The sequence below is a fragment of the Nicotiana sylvestris genome, chromosome 2 (genome assembly GCF_000393655.2).
Source record: "Nicotiana sylvestris chromosome 2, ASM39365v2, whole genome shotgun sequence".
NCBI lineage: Eukaryota > Viridiplantae > Streptophyta > Magnoliopsida > Solanales > Solanaceae > Nicotiana > Nicotiana sylvestris.
Genome location: NC_091058.1, coordinates 208,652,676 through 208,672,710, shown reverse-complemented (window position 1 = coordinate 208,672,710; position 20,035 = coordinate 208,652,676). Strand labels below are relative to the sequence as shown.

Below are 20,035 nucleotides of genomic sequence, written 5' to 3'. Positions count from 1 at the left end.
CCCGTGGTTATTGACACATTTCAACTCTGTTGAGATATGGATTTGGGTCACATAAATGTGCACCCGAGTTTAAGAAAGTAAATTATTAAAAGCGCGTCTAGAATGACTAGCGCATTATTATCTTTGGGGAGGGCCGTGAAATTCACTAAACGGCCCATCCCGAATTCTAAATGTTTCATTTTTAACCATTTATTGAGGGCCTCGCAATTTATGCGTTTATTTGGCGAGGCTCATCTCATCTATTATTTATTTTAAAGGGAAGATCCTAAGGTAACTATGATTTCTATTTTTGTTGATCTCTAATAAATAAACAAGTACATGTCCTAATCGATTTGTTTCGGGGTTGGAGCAGACTAATTGGTGATGATGTACTAAAGCCAAAATCGGGCTTCGAAACTAGCCATCCGTATATCTCAGCCCAAGTCCAAACGCATACAGTCATAAAATGGGACCTGGGCTGCACGTTTATCAATCTGGAGATTACACCTCTTGGTGGGGAAAGGAATGGTTAAGCCTACGTGATTAAGCCAAACATGATAGTTCAAATTGAGCAAATGACCAATTAACAATTGTTCTGATGCATTATTCAGATGTTGATGATCAGATTAACACCTTAATAACTAAGTGAAACTTATCAGGTTTAATGGATAAATCTAATAGACGCGCACATTCTGATGTTTACTAACATTCTTGTACTAATTTGAAAATACTACTTCAAGCTAATATATCAATTGATGCTTAAGGTAATTAATCATATGAGGTTACAATTAACTAAGTGGATGATTGATATAACTACTACAAGCTTTGGCTTTAGGTGAAGGTGCATCAACCTGTATTCATATTAACAACCAGATTACCTATGACCAATTCAAATAGTTCACTCAATTGGTGCAGCCCAGTACAACTACCTTAACTACAACAATCCCTATTTCAGTCCTCAAAATGCAACTAACATCTACTGCAAAATAAACGGATCACAGAAAAACTTTCAAAATAACAGCTATCGAACATGCAAATCCCCAGTTAATAAGGAACACAAGTTCTCATACTACCTAACAGTCTGTACCAAATGATAGTTAACACAATCCAATTGCAGTTCAAATTATACAACAGCCCTGTTCGAATCTAGTTCATATGATTACAAAACTAATTTACAATGGAACTAGAGTCCAAGTTCAAATCACAGACAACGAATCAATTTAAAACAAAACAACAGAAGACATTTGGTCAATCTTCATTGATTTTATGTTTCAATCATGTGAAGCTACAACCATAGAGTCTCGAGTCGTGTACCTGGAAGTTGAAGTATAAACCAAAAAATGAGGGGGTCAGTCAAACAGCAACAGCAACAGCAAATGGCCAATCCAGCAGGGTTTAACAACAACAATAGGAGAATTTTTCAGAAAACAAATGACACCAAAGAATCCAAGAATCAACCCCAGCAATCAATAAACCCAAGCAGATAACCAATCAACTCAGTCGAACAAACCAGATTCAACTTGAAATCATATTCTTGTACCTTTCAAGCTTCAGTTACTCAACAATACCAAGAAAACTTAAGCTATTTTAATCCTAGATGAACTAGAATCAGGAAACTTCCTCAATGGAACGATAATATATTTTTTCTTGTCTGTTTCTCTTCCTTTATCTTTTTACTCTCTCTTTTCAGATTGCTCTTCTCTTCTAAGGTCTGCTCAGTTCTGTCCTAAGTCCCTCCACTTATACCCAAACACTGGCCTTGCCATCCTCTCAATAGCACTCAGGCAAAATTAAGAAACTAATTCTGCCCATGATCTCTTTTAGAATTCCACTAGAGTCTCTTTTCCCCATTATCCCTTGTCCTTTCCTTATTTAATGTTCAAACAGGCATGGACAACATATTTTAATCAATCCCTTTTAAGCTTTCCCCTACCATTATGTTTTGTTTCCCATTAGCACTAAACAAATGCATTAGTTTAATGTTAATTAAGTGCTTTACTGGCAGCCCACTTAGCAAGACCATTTTGCCAAACTTTAAAACCCCAAAACTACCCCTGAAATTATTGTGATTTACTGTCCTAGTCCAATCCCTTGTACCTCATCAGCTATAACCAATCTCCTTAATCAAATAACTAAGTTGATTCCTAATTGATCACCAAACTACATCAGCTATAACCAATTTAATTCAAATTCACTTAGCAGTTCGAACTTAGAACTCATATTAGATCAAATAGCAGACTGATATAAAACTGCTAAGATGCACATGTATATGGGAATAACTGACTGCATTCATAATTCTAAACCAATACTTGCCTAAAAATGAATGAAACATTGTAATATCACAAATTCATATGCAACAAACTGATTGGCAACGGAGAGGAAAGAATCAAACATAACCTAATAAGACAATTTGAATCTACAGTAATATCAAACGATCACAGTTTTATACAATCACCCACTGAACTTGTCTAACTCGAAATACTCAACAATGTAAAGAAGAAACTAATCCAGAGTGCAACCAAACAGACAGGGGTTCGAGCGATTCCAACTAAATCCTATCAACTATGAAATCCAATTAATACAGGGACGAAAATTTGGACCAGAAAAAGGTCCGAAAGAGGAGGAGGATTAATTGACAAACATAGCAAGGAAACCTAAGTAGGTAAACAACAAACAACAATCAAATAAGAAAAAGGAAAAAGGAGAAATACCTCAAAAATCAGAAACCCAAATGAACTCCATTCTCATTGACACTTCGTCTTGAAATTTTGAAGCCAAAACAGACCTTAATCGAGTGTTCTCGACTAAGAACACTCGACTAAAGTCGGTTAAGACCTCAAACCTTTAACTTCGTACACAGTCTGAAGCTGGTCCCTCTAGGGTTTGCCTTCGATTTGAAATTCGAAAAGCTCTAACAAGATTTGGGCAGAACCTGGGTGGGATTTGGGATGGGGGTAGCTAGGTGGTTCAGTGGTGTAACTTTGGGACTGATTGGGTAGGTTTGAGGTCGTGCCTTCGATCTGAGATTCGAAGCAGTCGGCCACGATTCGGGGGTGATGGTTAGAGGGGTTAGGTTGGGGAGGTCGAGGGGAAGCTGTGGTGTAATTTTGGTGGTCATTGGACGGATTAGGGTTTGGTTCCATTCTTCGATCTAAGATTCGACTCGTTGGGTACTGATTCGAGGGAAACTGATATGGGATTTGGAAAGAGGACGTCGTGGGAAGGCTATGGTGTAATTTTGGGGTTGTTTGGACCACCGGAACCGCCGTGAGGCGATTTTCGATAGGCGGAGGGTGGTGGTTGAAGGCGGCGGGCGGGTGTTGGGGCCTGTCTCTAGGTTAGAGACGAAGGCAAAGATGAGGTATGGTTTAGGGGGCGGGGTATGGTTTTAGGAATATATAGTGGGGTGGGGATTTAATCTTGGCCGTTGGATCATTCACGATCAACGACCTTGATCACTTCACTAATGAGAAACGGTGTCGTTTGGAGTAATACTGGGGATCGGGTTAGACCGGGTACATGGAATGGGTCAAAAAACGGGTTATGGGAGGGGTGATCTGGACCGTTCGATCAAAACAAATCAATGGCTTGGATCTATTGGCCAGATACGACGTCGTTTGGATATATCTGGAGACGGACTGGAACGTTTGATCGTATGAGATTGACGGTCCAGATTCACAATGCCCAAACGATGTCGTTCTGGGTTGGTCGCAGGTGGACTGGATTTGGGTGGGTATTGGGCTGATTTTTTTTTGGGTAAGAACTGGGTTTTAGTCTTGGGCTTGGCCAAACCAGATTTCCTCTTCTTATTCTCTTTTCCTTTTCAATTTTCTTTTCCTTTCCTTTTCAACAATTAAAACTAAAATCCTAATTAAATCATAAAACCCGAATTAACTTAAAAATATTAATTTACTCCAACTAATAATTATTACAAATAATAAAGTGCCAAATTAAAAGAAAATCACAACAATTTGACTAAAATTACCAAACATGTTATTATTATTTTTTTAATTTTCATTTTGTGAAACACCTAATCAGTAATTAATTCCAAAAATATAAAAATCAAATCTTAAATGCAAATGCTATATTTTTGTATTTTCCATGCATTAATAAAATTAAACATGCACACAAATATATGCAAACAATCAGGGAAATCACACAACAATTCCTGAAAAATAACACATAATTAAAGAAAAGACCTAATTTGGGGATTCTTTTGGAGTAATTCGTATGGGGCAAAAATCACGTGCTCACATTGTGTTTCAACAAAACAATGGCTATTTTCCTATAACTTTGCTACGCTGCCTATTTATCGATGACCAGTCCGAAAACTGGTTAACCCGTGCTATTTTTACTATGTTTTACCTTACTTTTCATAATAATGCAAAGACCACCTTGATTTGGGCTTCAAGTTAGAATAGGGCCACTCCGTGCAAAGAGAAGCTGGGCTTTTCATTCCACAGCTAAAAACCTAGCAGCTTTTTCTATATAAAGAGGCACAAGACCACAATATCATCATGTCCCTCCTCTCTGAATCTGAAAACTGCCGAATAGATATATCTTCCTTATATGCTTCAATCCTCAGCTTTATTCTATTGTTTTTTTGTAAAGTTTTTTTGGTCGTTTTCTTCATTTCTTGTATCTTTTTTTCATGGGTTAGCCATAAATTTGTGCACAATTAAGCCGATGCTCTGGATCTAAAATGAAGGTAGCATGGTTATGTGCACAAAAATTGAAACATATAGAGTCGACATGTCTGCTCCCTCTGATTTTCCATGATTAGGGGGCCTGGTTTAAACTCACATCCATAATAATCTATTATGCTATATATTGCTCTTTTGTAAGTTTTATTACATGTTAAAAATAATAAAACATAATTGCTTGGATGGTCTAATAATTTCTCAGTAAAAATAATCTAATTTTTTGGTTTCTTACTCGAGGTGGTTGATTCTTCTATTGGGTCTTGACTAATTTGATTCCCTACTATGTTTTTTAGGAGAAAAGAAAGCTAATCTAAACAAGATACTAATTATCATATCTCGATTTTTTTTTTAATCTTTTTTCCTAGTTGGGTCTTCAAATATATTGGGTCTTGAGAAAATTAATCCAACCAAAATACTACTAATCATATCTTGAATTCTTTTTCATCTTTTTACTAAGTTGGGTCGTGAAATATATATTCGTTGTTAAAGTGAGTTAGATAAAATGAGTAAACAAGGAAGATGGACATTAATAAGTAATTAAATTCAAAATCTTTTTTTCCAAACTTATTATGCTACTCCCACTAAAACTAAATTATTTTTAGTATATTCATTTGCAATACACAAAATATTTTAGCGATTATAATTAGCAAATTACAATGTAGTATTGAATATGTGTCTTTTTGATTTATTTTTTGAATATTTAATCTTTTAGACTTCATTCTCGAGTTTTGATTTGGTTAATATCTTTCCACTTATTTGATTTATATTTTTTGCGTCTTTGCTTAATTTCTTTTACTTTGTTGTAAGGTAGTTGATGGATTTATATTGTTGTAGTTTTCATGTTTTTTTAATTCATCACCCTGTAAACAATGAAAATATCTAAATAGTTTTGCTTAGTCCTATAAAAGCATGTATATTATCACATTTTACTAGTGATTTTTATAAGACATTAAAAAATTATCAAAAATTAATCGAACCATATCGAAGATACACCAATATAATTAAGATGATTTTGAAAAGTTTAATTTTAATTATATAAAAATTAGTCTAATTTTAATTATACAAAATAGAATGATCAAAAAATTAATATGATACAAATTTTATAATGTAATCGTTGAACCGAACTATTGACCCCCTTAAACCTAGCCCAATTAAACATAATACAAAGGCCAAAAAGTTTAATTGAATATTAAAATTATATTGTAATAAATAATTATCACGAAGTTGTGATGATTCAAAATATCATTTTTAATTTTAATATTCATTTCTGTATTCTATGATAATGAATAACACTATTCATCATTTCATTACTTGTGTGTATAGTCCGTATAATTTTTCGGAAAGTTGCGACTGTGAAAATTGGATTAAAACTATAAAAATTGGATTAAAATGTGAAATAGAGCTTAAAAACTCAATTGAGTTGACTTTAGTCAATGTTTTAAGTAAATGGACCCGAATCAATATTTTTGACAATTTTAGAAGGTCCACATGTCAAATTATTGTCATTTAAAGTAAACTAGAAATCTAAAGCTAAAGGTTTTCAAAGTTTGACCACGAATTTGACTTAATCATTGTCAGACTCGAATTGTGATTTCGAGAGGTCGAATAGCTTCGTTATGGGATTTACTTCCAAAATTTAAGGATATTCCGATTTGATTTAACATGTTTTGGCGTGAGTTATAGAATTGAAAATTTCATAAACTCGTAAGTTCGAATCAAGGTGTGAATCATAGTTTTGATGTGATTTGAGATTTCGAGTAGGTCTGCATTATGTTACGGGACTGGTTGATATATTTGAACGGGGTCCCGAGTAGCTCGAGTGAGTTTCGGGGTGAGTTTTGAACGAGTTTGGGCATCCTGACACTCTAATGATGTTCTGGAACAGTTGAAGTGTGGAGGGCACATTTTGGAGTACAGATGTGCGGCAGCAAACTCCCAAAGTGCGGACCGTAGTTGAAAATGTGCGGTCCGCAAAATTCCTCTCACGACCGCAGAAAGTGGATTCTGCAGGTTTGATTATTTGACTTCGAAAGCTTATAGCTTTTGATCTATAAGAAATTTGGAGATGATCCAAAAACAAAAGTCGTAGTTCTTTGAATCTTGTTTCCAGAAAGGTATACCATAAATTATTTGGACATTTGACCATAAGTTATGGTCAATTTACTAAAGCCTGGTAGTGTTGTCCCTGTTGAAGTGCGACAACACAATTTGAATTGCGGCAGCGGAACTTGGAAATGTGTGGACTGCAATAAATATGTGCGGTCAGCACATTGGGAGACCAAATTTGTGTACTTTATAAACAAGGGTTTCATTTCATTTATCATTTTTGGACTTTGGGAGCTCGATTTGTGGCGATCTTTTGTGGGTTTTTTAATAAATTCATCGGGGTAAGTGATTCTAACTCGGATTTGATTAATATACATAAATATATCATTGTTTTCATCATTCAATTAGTATTTTGAGATGGAAATTTGGGAAAAATTATAGAAACTTCATAAACTATAATTTTAGGATTCGAAGGGCAATCCGATGATGGAATTCGATAATTTTTGTATGGTTGAACTCGTATCGGAACGGGTGTTCGAAATCCGTAATTTTTCGTCGTATTCCGAAAAAGTGGGCCCCATGTTGACTTTTGGTTGCCTTTTCCGAAAATGACCTAAATTAAGTCTCTTTTGAATTATAAATAATTTCTAAAGCTCCAATTGAATTGTTGGCCAATAATTTGATAGGTTTGATTGGTTTGGAGACTAATTCGAATGGAAAAGTTGTGGCTGAGTATTCACTTGAAAATGCAAAATAAGGTAACTGTCGTGGTTAAGCTTGACTTGAGGGAAGATAACGCTTGAATTATTTGTTATGTGAATTTCATGTGAAACGACGAATAAGCGAGGTGACGAATGTATATACGTAGTCAAAATGCTTGTTTGCATGTTTATCCATAATTCATAAATTACTTTAATTCATGACTTAATTGTTATATTAATTATTTCTCTTATATTAATTGCTCAATATTATATCTTGAATCCATGCTATAATTGTTACATGCTTATTTGACTTATGTGTCTTAATTGCTACTTAACATTTGGCATATTATATATTAAATTGCCTATTTCCTCCCTAATTTCACAATTAATTGCTACTTGTCATTACCTGTTTTGATAATAGGATATATAGACGATATTTACACCCTAAATGTAACATGCTTTATTATTGTTTTAAAGACTAAATGATAACAAAATACTCTAATTAGTGTTCTTGTGCTTCGCAGGGACTAATCCGAGTTAGGAAGAGACTATGGAGTGTTTTGGGAGTCAATAATGTGGATAAAAGGCCAATCAAGAAGAACCCGATCGAAAATAAGCAAGAAAGAGTCAAAGGAAGACTGGGCTGAAGGCCACCGCGACCGCGGTCGACCGCGACAAGCCAATGAAGCTAGGCAGAATGTTCGAGTTTCACCGCGGTCGCGCCGTGTTCTGCCGCGTCTGTGGTAGACTGTGTAGCTGCCCAGAACTTTTGGGACTAAAATGTAAATCGGGAAAAACTTATTCCAAACCCTTTTAAACTCAACAAACTCGCCCAAGAGAAGGTTAAACTTGGTTTTAGACTAATTTGGAGGTAAGAACAAGTGTGAGAAGAGCAACCAACCATTAGAGTTTTTCTATCTTTTCTTTGTTATTTCAATTGCGCATTATGAACATTTTTGTAGTTTTATCTTATTTTGCTATGAGTAGCTAATTCCTTAATCTAGGATTTTGATGGAACCTATTGAAGGATGAACTTCATGTTATGTTAATATAGTTTGCCCGGTTTAATCTCTATTTATTCAACTACGTTCTTGTTGTAGTTAATTGATAAGATCTTCAATTAGCTGTGCCTATTTAGTATGCATAACTCGGGAGAGAGTGCATATTTAGGTAATTATTGAACAACACCACTCCCAAAGTATATGATGGATCAATAACCGAGGGTTTAAAGGCGGGATTAAGGATAACGAAGCCTTATGTGCAATCTATAGTGAGCTGTAATAAACAAAGCCAGCTAGCGTAGCTCGGGAGAGTGCGTCTAGTAAATTGTTATGATTACTCGGGAGAGATTCACGGTTATAAGAGTGCTCATAATTGATAGAGACGATTAGGCAAATCTATGTGAAACACAACCGGAAGGGATTCCATCAATAGGGGAAATCATAACCCTAGATCCTTCTCTTAATTGTTTATAACTTAATCATAGTTAGTCTTTACTTACTTAATTGCAGTCGGTTATAGTTAGTAGAAACATCCTCACTGGTTATTCAAAACATTTGGAAAGTTGATTCCGTAGAATTTAGTGAGTCTAACAAGAGTAATTGATAGGTTAATTCCTTATGGGTTCGACTCTGGGCTAAATACTCAGATTATATTTGCAACGTCCACTTAGTCCTTTTTATAAGGCATAGTTGGGCGTGATAAAATTTTGGCGCCGTTGCCGGGGAATTAACGGTGTTATCAATTACAATTGAAAGAAATAAAAAAATTCTTAGGGTAATCAATTTTCTCTATATCCAATCTATACATTGAAATTTTAACGTTTGTTGACTTGGTTGTACAAGTGCATGCCTAGAAACTCATCGAGAACTGGTGAAGTATTTGAAGTATTATCAGATCCCGAGAAATTTTTCAAGGCCTTGAATTGGGACAATCGGAAAAACAAACAACAACAAACAACTGAACAATTCGAACCAGACAGTGGGGATCACGTGGTAGACCCAGCTACGCCATTAGCGCCAATGGCACCTCTTGTGCCAGAGATAGCTCTATATGACTGGGCACAACCCATAACAGAGAACTTGGCCACAACGATTTTAGTCCCGCAGATACAGGCTCAATCGTTTCAAATCACGAACAACATCATGCACTTGTTGCAAAACAAAGGACTTTTTTCGGGGTCACAAATCGAAGATTCTCAACAGCACTTGAAGAATTTTCTGTCAATCTGCAAAACTCAAAAGCAGCCCAATGTAACTTAGGAAGCAATCAAGCTGTTGTTGTTTCCATTCTCAATGACAAGAGCTGCCCAGACTTGGCTAAACTCTCTCCCCATTAATTCCATAACAACTTGGGAGGAGTTAGTCAAGCAATTTGTGAACAAGTTTCATCAACCCAACAAGACTGCTCAACAAATTGATGAAATTCTGAGTTTCAAATAGAGACCAATGGAGACACTGCAAGAAACATGAGAACGATTCAAAGGGATGTTGGTTATATGTCCGTACCACGGTATTCCAGATCAGATGTTGGGGCAGCGATTCTACATGGGTTTGGCAGATGGCGTGAAAGGTAATGTTGTCACGACCCGGATTTTACACCCTCGGGAGTCGTGATGATGCCTATTAATGTGCGCTAGGCAAGCCAATCCTTTAAACTAATAACTTCATTATCCATTTATTTCTTTTTAACAAACATACAACAATAACGTATAAACAACGGAAATTAGAATTAAGCGAAAGAAAATAATAAAATATCTGAAATCTATTACAATTGCTTAAGCCTTAATCACCCAAAACCTGGTGTCACAGTGTCACAGACGGTCTAAGATTTACCACATACAAAGTCTGAAGAAAATAACAATACACTGTTTCTGAATTAAGGAAAATAAAACATGGAAAAAGGGATAGAGTGAGACGCAAGGGCCTGCGGATGCCTGCAGGTCTACCTTGGATCTCCGCGTGGACTGAAGGTAGCCTCCAAACTACGGTCCAAAAGCTGCTCTGGGATCTGCACATAGTGCAAAATGTAGTATCAGCACAACCGACCCCATGTGCTGGTAAGTGTCTAGCCTAACCTCGGCGAAGTAGTGACGAGGCTAGGACCAGACTACCAAATAATCTGTGCAATTCAATATATACAGTGGAAAAGAAATACAGAAATAAACAGTCAAGTATGGGAGGGGGAGCATGCTGTGGGGGAGATATCAATCCCGAATAGAAAGACAACAGGTAAATGAAAGAATCAGTATATCTCGGATACCAACAAAAGAACCAAAAATCAACAAATGCACGACATCACCCTTCGTACTTTTACTCTCGTCCTCACCAAAACAATTATATAATAAAAATGTGCACGACATCACCCTTCGTGATTTTACTCTCTTTCCTCACTATATAATCAGTATAATTGGCACAGAATGGTACATCATGCGGCACGACATCACCCTTCGTGCTTTACTCTCTTTCCTCACAATCATACACAGCATCACCCTTCGTGATTTACACACTTTTCTCAAAAAAACAATGCACGTCATCACCCTTCGTGCTTTAACTCTCTTCCTCACCCAAACAACAATCACAAACAATAGGGCATGGGAATAAATGAGATTATAATAAGAATCCCGGCAAGGGAACAACAATTCAACAATTAAGTCCCGGCAAGGGAACAACATCAATAATATCAACATCCCCGCAAGGGAGATAACAAATAAAGCAACAATAGCCCGACAAGGGGGCAACATAATGATCTCATCTCTTTCTCACATTTACTTCGCAATTCACTTCACAACTCGAGCCAATGCTCTAACTGTTCAATTATCACTTATACTTTCACAAATCGTTATACAACACGAGCCAACGCTCCTCAATGTTCATAGGTCACAATTCTTTCCAGAAACTTTACAAAATAAATAGAAATCTTCACCAAGGCATCAATAATACAACGAAGTCATGAAAATCACAATATAAGACTCACGAGCATGCTAGACACTAACGTATAGATACTCGTCACCATGCCTATACGTCGTACTCCACAATTACCACATAGAAAATAGGACTCGACTCCTAATCTCTCAAGTTAAGGTTAGACCAAACACTTACCTCGATGCCACGAACACAATTCACATCTCAATTATAGCTTTACCCCTTGATTCCACCACCAATTTGCTCGTATCTAGTCACAAGTTACTTAATTGCATCAATAAACGCTAAATGAAACAATTCGAATGCATGAAAAATGAATTTTCCAAAGTTTTGCCCAAAAAGTCAAAAATCGCCCCGGGCCCACATGGTCAAAACCCAAGATTCGAACCAAAACCCGATTACCCATTCCCCCACGAGCTCAAATATGTAATTTGTTTTGAAATCGGACCTCAAATTGAGGTCCAAATCTCCAATTTTTGAAAACCTAGGTTCTACCCAAAACACCCAATTTCCCCCATGAAAATCATTGATTTTGAGTTGAAATCATGTTAAAAGATGTTAATGATTGAAGGAAATGAGTTAAAATTAACTTACAATCGATTGTGAAGAAGAGTCGTCTTGAAAAATCGCCCTAGGGAGTTTGTGTTTTGAAAAGATGTGAAAATGGGTTAAAAATTCGTCTAAGTATAAAAGTTGCAGGTCTCAGATGTGGGAATTGCGAACAGGGTTTCGCAATTGGGAACCCCGACCTCTGCTAGGTTGGGAAATGCGAAACACCTCTCGCATTTGTGAGTTGGGAATTGCGACTAAAGCTTCGCATTTGCGACCCAAGGCAGAAACAGGGGAGTTTCGCATTTGCGAAAGTAGTCTCGCATTTGCGAGACTGGAGCTGGCCTGGCTTCCTTCGCATTGCGACAAGCCACTCGCATTTGCGAGCCAGGCTTTGCAAATGCGAAGCCTGCAGGCCTGCTATGCACAGCTGGAAATCTGCAATTTTTCTAAGTCCAAAATACACTCTGTGGCCTATCCAAAACTCACTCGAGCCCTCGGGTCTCCAAACCAGACATACACACAACCTCAAAAATATCATACAGACTCACTCGTGTATTCAAGTCACTAAAATAACATCAACATCTATAAATTTTGCATCAAAATCATGAAATTTTCTTAAGAACTTCTCATTTCCAATTTTTCCAAAAACGATCCGATTCACGCCATTTTAAGTCCGTTTCTTACCTAATTTCACAGAACTATCTTAAATCACATATAAGACCTGTACCGGGTGCCGGAATTTAAATACGGGCCCGATACCACAGGTTTCACATAACATTTCACTTTAAAAAACCTTTATATTTTTCAGAAAATAATTTCTTTTAAAAATTCATTTCTCGGACTTGGGACCTTGGAATTCGATTTCGGGCATACGCCTAAATCCCATATTTTCCTACGGACCCTCCGAGATTGTCAAATCACGGGTTTGGGTCCGTTTATCCAAAACGTTGACCGAAGTCAAATTAATTCATTTTATAGTCAAAAATTATTATTTTTCACAGATTTTCACATATAGGATTTCTGGCTACGCGCCCCGACTGCGCACGCAAATCGAGGTGATGTTAAAAGAGGGTTTTAAGGCCTCAGAATCTAGAACTCATTTTAAAAACAAGTGATGACCTTTTGGGTCATCACATTCTCCACCTCTAAAATAATTGTTCGTCCTCGAACGGACATAAGAATGAAGTACCTGAGTCGGAGAAAAGATGGGGATAACGGATCCGCATATCGGACTCGGACTCCCAGGTCGATGCCTCAGTGGGCTGACCTCTCTACTGAACACGAACATAAGGAAAACTCTTTGATGTCAACTAACGAACCTGCCGGTCTAGAATAGCTATCGGCTCCTCCTCATAAGACAAGTCCTTGTCCAACTAGACAGTGCTGAAATCTAACACGTGGGATGGATCGCCGTGATACTTCCGAAGCATGGACACATGAAATACTGGATGCACGATTGATAAGCTCGACGACAATACAAGTCTATAAGCCACCTCTCCCACTCGATCAATAATCTCAAACGGGACAATGAACCTAAGGCTAAGCTCGCCTTTCTTCCCAAATCTCATCACGCCCTTCATAGGCGACACTCGAAACAATACTCGCTCACCGACCATGAATGCCAAATCACAAACCTTACGGTCGGCTTAACTTTTTTGCCTGGACTGAGCTGTACGAAGCCTATACTAAATGATCCTGACCTTCTCCAAGGCATCCTGAACCAGATCCGTACCCAACAACCGAGCCTCTCCCGGCTCAAACCATCCAACCGGAGACCGACATCGCCTACCATATAAAGCCTCATAAGGAGCCATTTGAATACTCAACTGGTAGCTGTTGTTGTAGGCAAACTCTGCCAAAGGCAAAAACTGACCCCACGAGCCTCCAAAGTTAATGACACTAGCTCGGAGCATATCCTCCAAAATCTGAATAGTCCACTCGGACTGCCCGTCCATCTGAGGATGAAACGTTGTGCTCAACTCAACTTATGTGCCCAACTCTCGCTGAGCTGCTCTCCATAAATGTGAGGTAAACTACGTACCTCGGTCCGAAATGATAGACACGGGCACACCATGAAGGCGAATAATCTCCCGGTTATAGATATCGGCTAACCTCTCGGAAGAATAGGAGACTGCCACAGGAATGAAATGCGCTGACTTGGTCAGCCTATCAACAATAACCCACACTGCATCGAACTTCCTCTAAGTCCGTGGGAGTCCAACCACAAAGTCCATAGTGATACGCTCCCACTTCCACTCAGGAATCTCAATCTTCTAAAATGAACCACCGGGCCTCTGATGCTCGTACTTAACCTGCTGATAATTCAAATATTGAGCCACATATGCAACGATATCCTTCTTCATTCTATGCCACCAATAATGCTGCCACAAATCATGATACATCTTTGCGGCACCCGGATGAATAGAGTACCGGGAACTATGGGTCTCCTCTAGAATCAACTCTCGAAGCCCATCCACATTAGGTACAAAAACTCGACCCTGCAATCTCAAAACTCCACCATCACCTAAGGTAACCTACTTGGCACCTCCGTGCTGCACCGTGTCTCTAAGGACACACAAATGGGGATCATCATATTGCCGATCTCGGATCCGCTCCAATAATGAAGAACGAGCGACTGTGCAAGCTAACACATGACTAGGCTCAGAAACATCCAACCTCACGAACTGATTGGCCAAAGCCTGAACATCCAAAGCAAGCGGCCTATCACCGATCGGAATATAAGCAAGACTGCCATACTGGCTGACTTCCCACTCAAAGTATCAGCCACCACATTGGCCTTTCCCGGGTGATATAAGATAGTGATATCATAATCTTTCAACAACTCCAACCACCTCCTCTGCCTCAAATTCAACTCCTTTTGTTTGAACAAATACTGAGGACTCTTGTGATCTGTGAACACCTCACATGCCACGCCATACAGATAATGTCTCCAAATATTCAACGTGTGAACACTGGCTGCCAACTCTAAATAATGAACTAGATAGTTCTTCTCATGAATCTTTAACTGCCGCGAAGCGTAGGTAATGACCTTGACATCCTGCATCAACACTGCACCAAGTCCAATACGAGATGCATCACAATAAACTATATAAGACCTTGAGCCTGTGGGCGAAACAACACCGGTGCCATAGTCAGAGCTATCTTGAGCTTCTGGAAGCTCACCTCACACTCATTCGACCATCTGAACTGGGCACCCTTCTGGGTCAACCTAGTCATCGGGGCTGCAATAGATGAAAACCCCTCCATGAACTGACGATAGTAGCCTGCCAATCCCAAGAAACTCCGAATCTCTATAGCTAATGCTGGTCTAGGCCAGTTCTTGACTGCCTCAATCTTCTTCGGATCAACCTGAATACCCTCTGCTGATACAACATGACCCAGAAATGCAACTGAACTCAACCAGAACTCACACTTCGAGAACTTAGCATATAACTGACTATACCTCAAGGTCTGAAGAACCACTCTAAGATGCTGCTCGTGCTCCTCCCGGCTGCGAGAAAATATCAAAATATCATCAATGAAGACTATCACGAACGAATCTAAATAAGGCCCGAACACTCGGTTCATCAAATCCATAAAAGCTGCTGGGGCATTTGTTAACCCGAATGACATCACCAAGAACTCATATTGCCCATACCGAGTGTAGAAAGCTATCTTAGGGACATCGGATGCCCTAATCCTCAACTGATGGTAGCTAGATAATCAATTGCCGGTAATCAATACACATTCTCATTGATCCTTCCTTCTTCTTAACAAACAACACCGGTGCACCCCAAGGTGAAACACTCGGCCTAATGAAACCCTTCTCAAGCAAGTCTTGCAACTGCTCCTTCAACTCTTTCAACTCAGGCGGGGCCATACGATACGACGGGATAAAAATGGGCTGAGTGCCCGGAGCCAAATCAATGCAAAAGTCAATATCCTTGTCGGGTGACATACTCGGCAGGTCTGAAGGAAATACCTCAGGGAACACACGAACAATATGCATAGAATCAATAGAAGGAACCTCGACACTAGAATCACGAACATATGCCAAATAGGCCAAACACCCCTTCTCGACCATACGTCGAGCCTTCATATAAGAGATAACACTACGGGTAGAATGACCAGGAGTCCCGCTCCACTCTAAATGAGGTAAACCCGGTAAGGCTAAGATCACAATCTTGGCATGACAGTCCAAGATAGCGTGGTAAGGTGATAACTAGTCCATCCCTAATATGATATCGAAATCAACCATATCCAGAAGAAGAAAATCTACACGAGTCTCAAGACCTCCAATCACAACTATACATGAACGATGGACTCGATCTACCATAATAGAATCACCCACCGGTGTAGACACATAAACATGAGCACTCAAAGATTCACTAGGCATGAGTAGATACGGTGCAAAATAAGATGACACATACAAGTATGTAGACCCTAGATCAAATAACACTAAAGCATCTCTATCACAAACCAAAACCGTACCTGTGATAACTGCATCAAAAGCCTCAGGCTCGGGCATGGATGGAAGAGCATAATATTGGGGCTGGGCCCCACAACCCTGAACTACATCTTTGGGACGTCCTGTTGCTGGCTGGCCTCCACATATAATGGCTTGAGCTCCACCTCTAATATCTCTACCTCCACCTCTAGCACCACTACTCCCACCTCTAGCTGGCTGGGCGGGTTGTGGAACACCTGGTGCCTGAACCATGGCACTGGAACCCTGATGCTGAGAGCTACTCGGTGCTCGAGGGCAAAACCTAGCAATGTGACCCATATCACCACAAGTGTAACAAGCCCTCGGCTACTGAGACTGCTGGCCCTGACGACCTGAATGGCCACCCCGAAAACTCTAAAATGGCGGTGCACTAATAGGAGCTGGTGGTGCATTGTAGGACTACTGATCAGAATACTGTATCTGAGGACCACGACCACCTGAAGCACCATGAGAAACCTGAAGTGCTGACTGAAAAGGCCTAGGAGGATGGCCTCTACCATACGAATACCTACCTCCAGACGAGGTACCACTGAATCGGCCTGAATGACGAGGCTTCTTCTCCAGAAATAGCTGAGTAAACTGCTCCCAAGTCAAAGCTGGCGATCCGGCTGGTCTAGCCAAACACTAATCTCTCCACCAAGTCTTGGCGGATCCAAACAAGCGAAATGTAGCAAAATCGACCCCATTGGTCTCAACTACCCCCATGTTCATGAGAACCTCATGACAACCGTCTAGATAATCCTGGGGATCCTCAGTAGATGCACCGCTGAAAGTAGTGGTGAAGATCTTGGTGAACCTATCCAACCTCCACAAACCATCGGCAGACATAGCTACTCTATCACCGGTCTGAGCTACCACACCTAGCTGAACTGCTACAACTGGATGAACTTCTAGAGTCTGAAACTAGGGAGCTACCTGCTCCGAAGTACGAGTAGCAAGAGTATGGGCTCCTCCTCTAGCCTAAAAGGCAGCTGGTGCTACGGGAAGCAAGCCTGCCCAAATTACACTCTTCATAAGGCCCACTAGACGGATCAGAGCATCCTGAAGTACTAGGATAACAATAAACCCCTCTAGGACCTGAGCTGGGCCCATAGGAATTGTTGGGGCCGGAACCTCATCATCAAAGTCAACCTGAGGCTCCGCTGCGGGTGCTTTTGCCCTGGGCTGAGCTCTGCCCCTACCTCGGCCTCGCCCTTTACCCCTCGTGGGAGCTGTTGTTGGGGGCTCGGGCTGCTGGTCAGTGGATAAGGAAGCGCGTGTTCTCGCCATCTGCAAAAGAACATAGTAAAAATCCAATCAGCATTGAGAAACCAAACCACACAATAGGAAAGAATAAATATGAAGTTTTTCCAAATTCTGTAGCCTATGGGGGATAATACAGACGTCTCCGTACCGATCCCTCAGACTCTACTAAGCTAGTCTGTGAACTGTGAGACCCATGTAACCTAGAGCTTTGATACCAACTTATCACTATCCGGATTTCCCATCCTTGGGAGTCGTGATGGCGCATACTAATGTGAGCTAGTAAAGCCAATCCTTTAAACTTATAACTTCATTATCCACTTATTTCTTTTAACAAACATACAACGATAACGTATAAACAACGGAAATTAGAATTAAGCGGAAGAAAACAATAAAATATCTGAAATCTATTATAATTACTTAAGCCTTAATCACCCAAAACCTGGTGTCACAGTGTCATAGACGGTCTAAGATTTACTACATACAAAGTCTGAAGAAAATAACAATACACTATTTCTGAATTAAGGAAAATGAAATAAGGAATAAGGGATAGAGGGAGACGCCAGGGCCTGCGGATGCCTACATGTCTACCTTAGATCTCCCCATGGACTGAAGGTAGCCTCCAAACTATGGTCCAAGAGCTGCTCCGAGATCTGTACATAGTGCAGAGTGTAGTATCAGCACAACCGACCCTATGTGCTGGTAAGTCCCTAGCCTAACCTCGGCAAAATAGTGACGAGGCTAGGACCAGACTACCAAATAACCTGTGCAATTCAATATATACATCGGAAAAGAAATACAGAAATAAACAGTCAAGTATGGGAGGGGGAGCATGTTGCGAGGGAGATATCAATCCCGAATAGAAAGACAACAGGTAAATGAAAGAAGCAATATATCTTGGATATCAACAAAAGAACCAGAAATCAACCCTTCGCGCTTTTACTCTCGTCCTCACCAAAGCAATTATATAATAAAAATGTGCACGACATCACCTTCGTGCTTTTACTATCTTTCCTCACCATATAATCAGTATAATCGGCATGAAATGGTACATCGTGAGCACGACATCACCCTTCGTGCGTTACTCTCTTTTTTCACAATAATACCCGGCAGCACCCTTCGTGTTTTACACTCTTTCCTCACAAAAACAATGCACGACATCACCCTTCGTTCTTTAACTCTCTTACTCACCCAAACAACAATCACAAACAATAGGGCAAGAGAATAAATGAGATTATATAAGAATCCCGGCAAGGGAACAACAATTCAACAATTAAGTCCCGCCAAGGGAACAACATCAATAATATCAACATCCCGACAAGGGAGATAACAAATAAAGCAACAATAGACTGGCAAGGGGGCAGCATAATGATCTCTTCTCTTTCTCACTTTTACTTCACAATTCACTTCACAACTCGAGCCAATACTCTAATGATTCAATTATCACTTATACTTTCACAATTCGTTATACAACTTGAGCCAACGCTCCTCAATGTTCATAGGTCACAATTCTTTCCACAAACTTTACACAACAAATAGAAATCTTCACCAAGGCATCAATAGTACAACGAAGTCATGAAAATCACAATATAAGACTCACGGGCATGCTAGACACTAACATATAGATACTCGTCACTATGCCTATACGTCGTACTCTACAATTACCACATAGCAAATAGGACTCGACTCCTAATCCCTCAAGCTAAGGTTAGACCAAACACTTACCTTGATGCCACGAACACAATTCACATCTCAATTATAGCTTTACCCCTTGATTCCACCACCAATTCACTCGTATCTAGTCACAAGTTACTTAATTACATCAATAAACGCTAAATGAAACAATTCGAATGCATGAAAAATGATTTTTCCTAAGTTTTGCCCAAAAAGTCAAAAATCGCCATCGGGCCCACATGGTCAAAACCCGATGTTCGAATCAAAACCCGATTACCCTTTCCCCCGCGAACCCAAATATGTAATTTGTTTTGAAATCGGACCTCAAATCGAGGTCCAAATCCCCAATTTTTGAAAAACCTAGGTTCTACCCAAAACACCCAATTTTCCCTATGAAAATCATTGATTTTAAGTTTAAATCACGTTAGAAGATGTTAATGATTGAAGGAAATGAGTTAAAATTAACATACAATCGATTTGTAAGAAGAGTCGTTCTTGAAAAATCGCCCTAGAGAGTTTGTATTTTGAAAAGATGTGAAAATGGGTTAAAAATTCGTCTAAGTATAATCGTTGCAGGTCTCAAATGTGGGAATTGTGAACAGGGGTTCGCAATTACGAACCCCGACCTCTGCTAGGTTGGGAAATGCAAAACACCTCTCACATTTGCGAGTTGGGAATTGCGATTAAAGCGTCGCATTTGCGACCCAA

At 39.5% G+C, this 20,035-nt stretch overlaps 1 non-coding gene across 1 annotated transcript; it reads left to right on the top strand.

The window, feature by feature from the left end:
• The first annotated feature begins 4,679 nt into the window (after nt 1-4,679).
• LOC138886648 (small nucleolar RNA snoR100) lies at nt 4,680-4,786 on the top strand. Its single transcript, XR_011405697.1, has one exon. It is a non-coding gene; the product is annotated as a small nucleolar RNA snoR100 (small nucleolar RNA).
• Nucleotides 4,787-20,035: the final 15,249 nt, after the last annotated feature.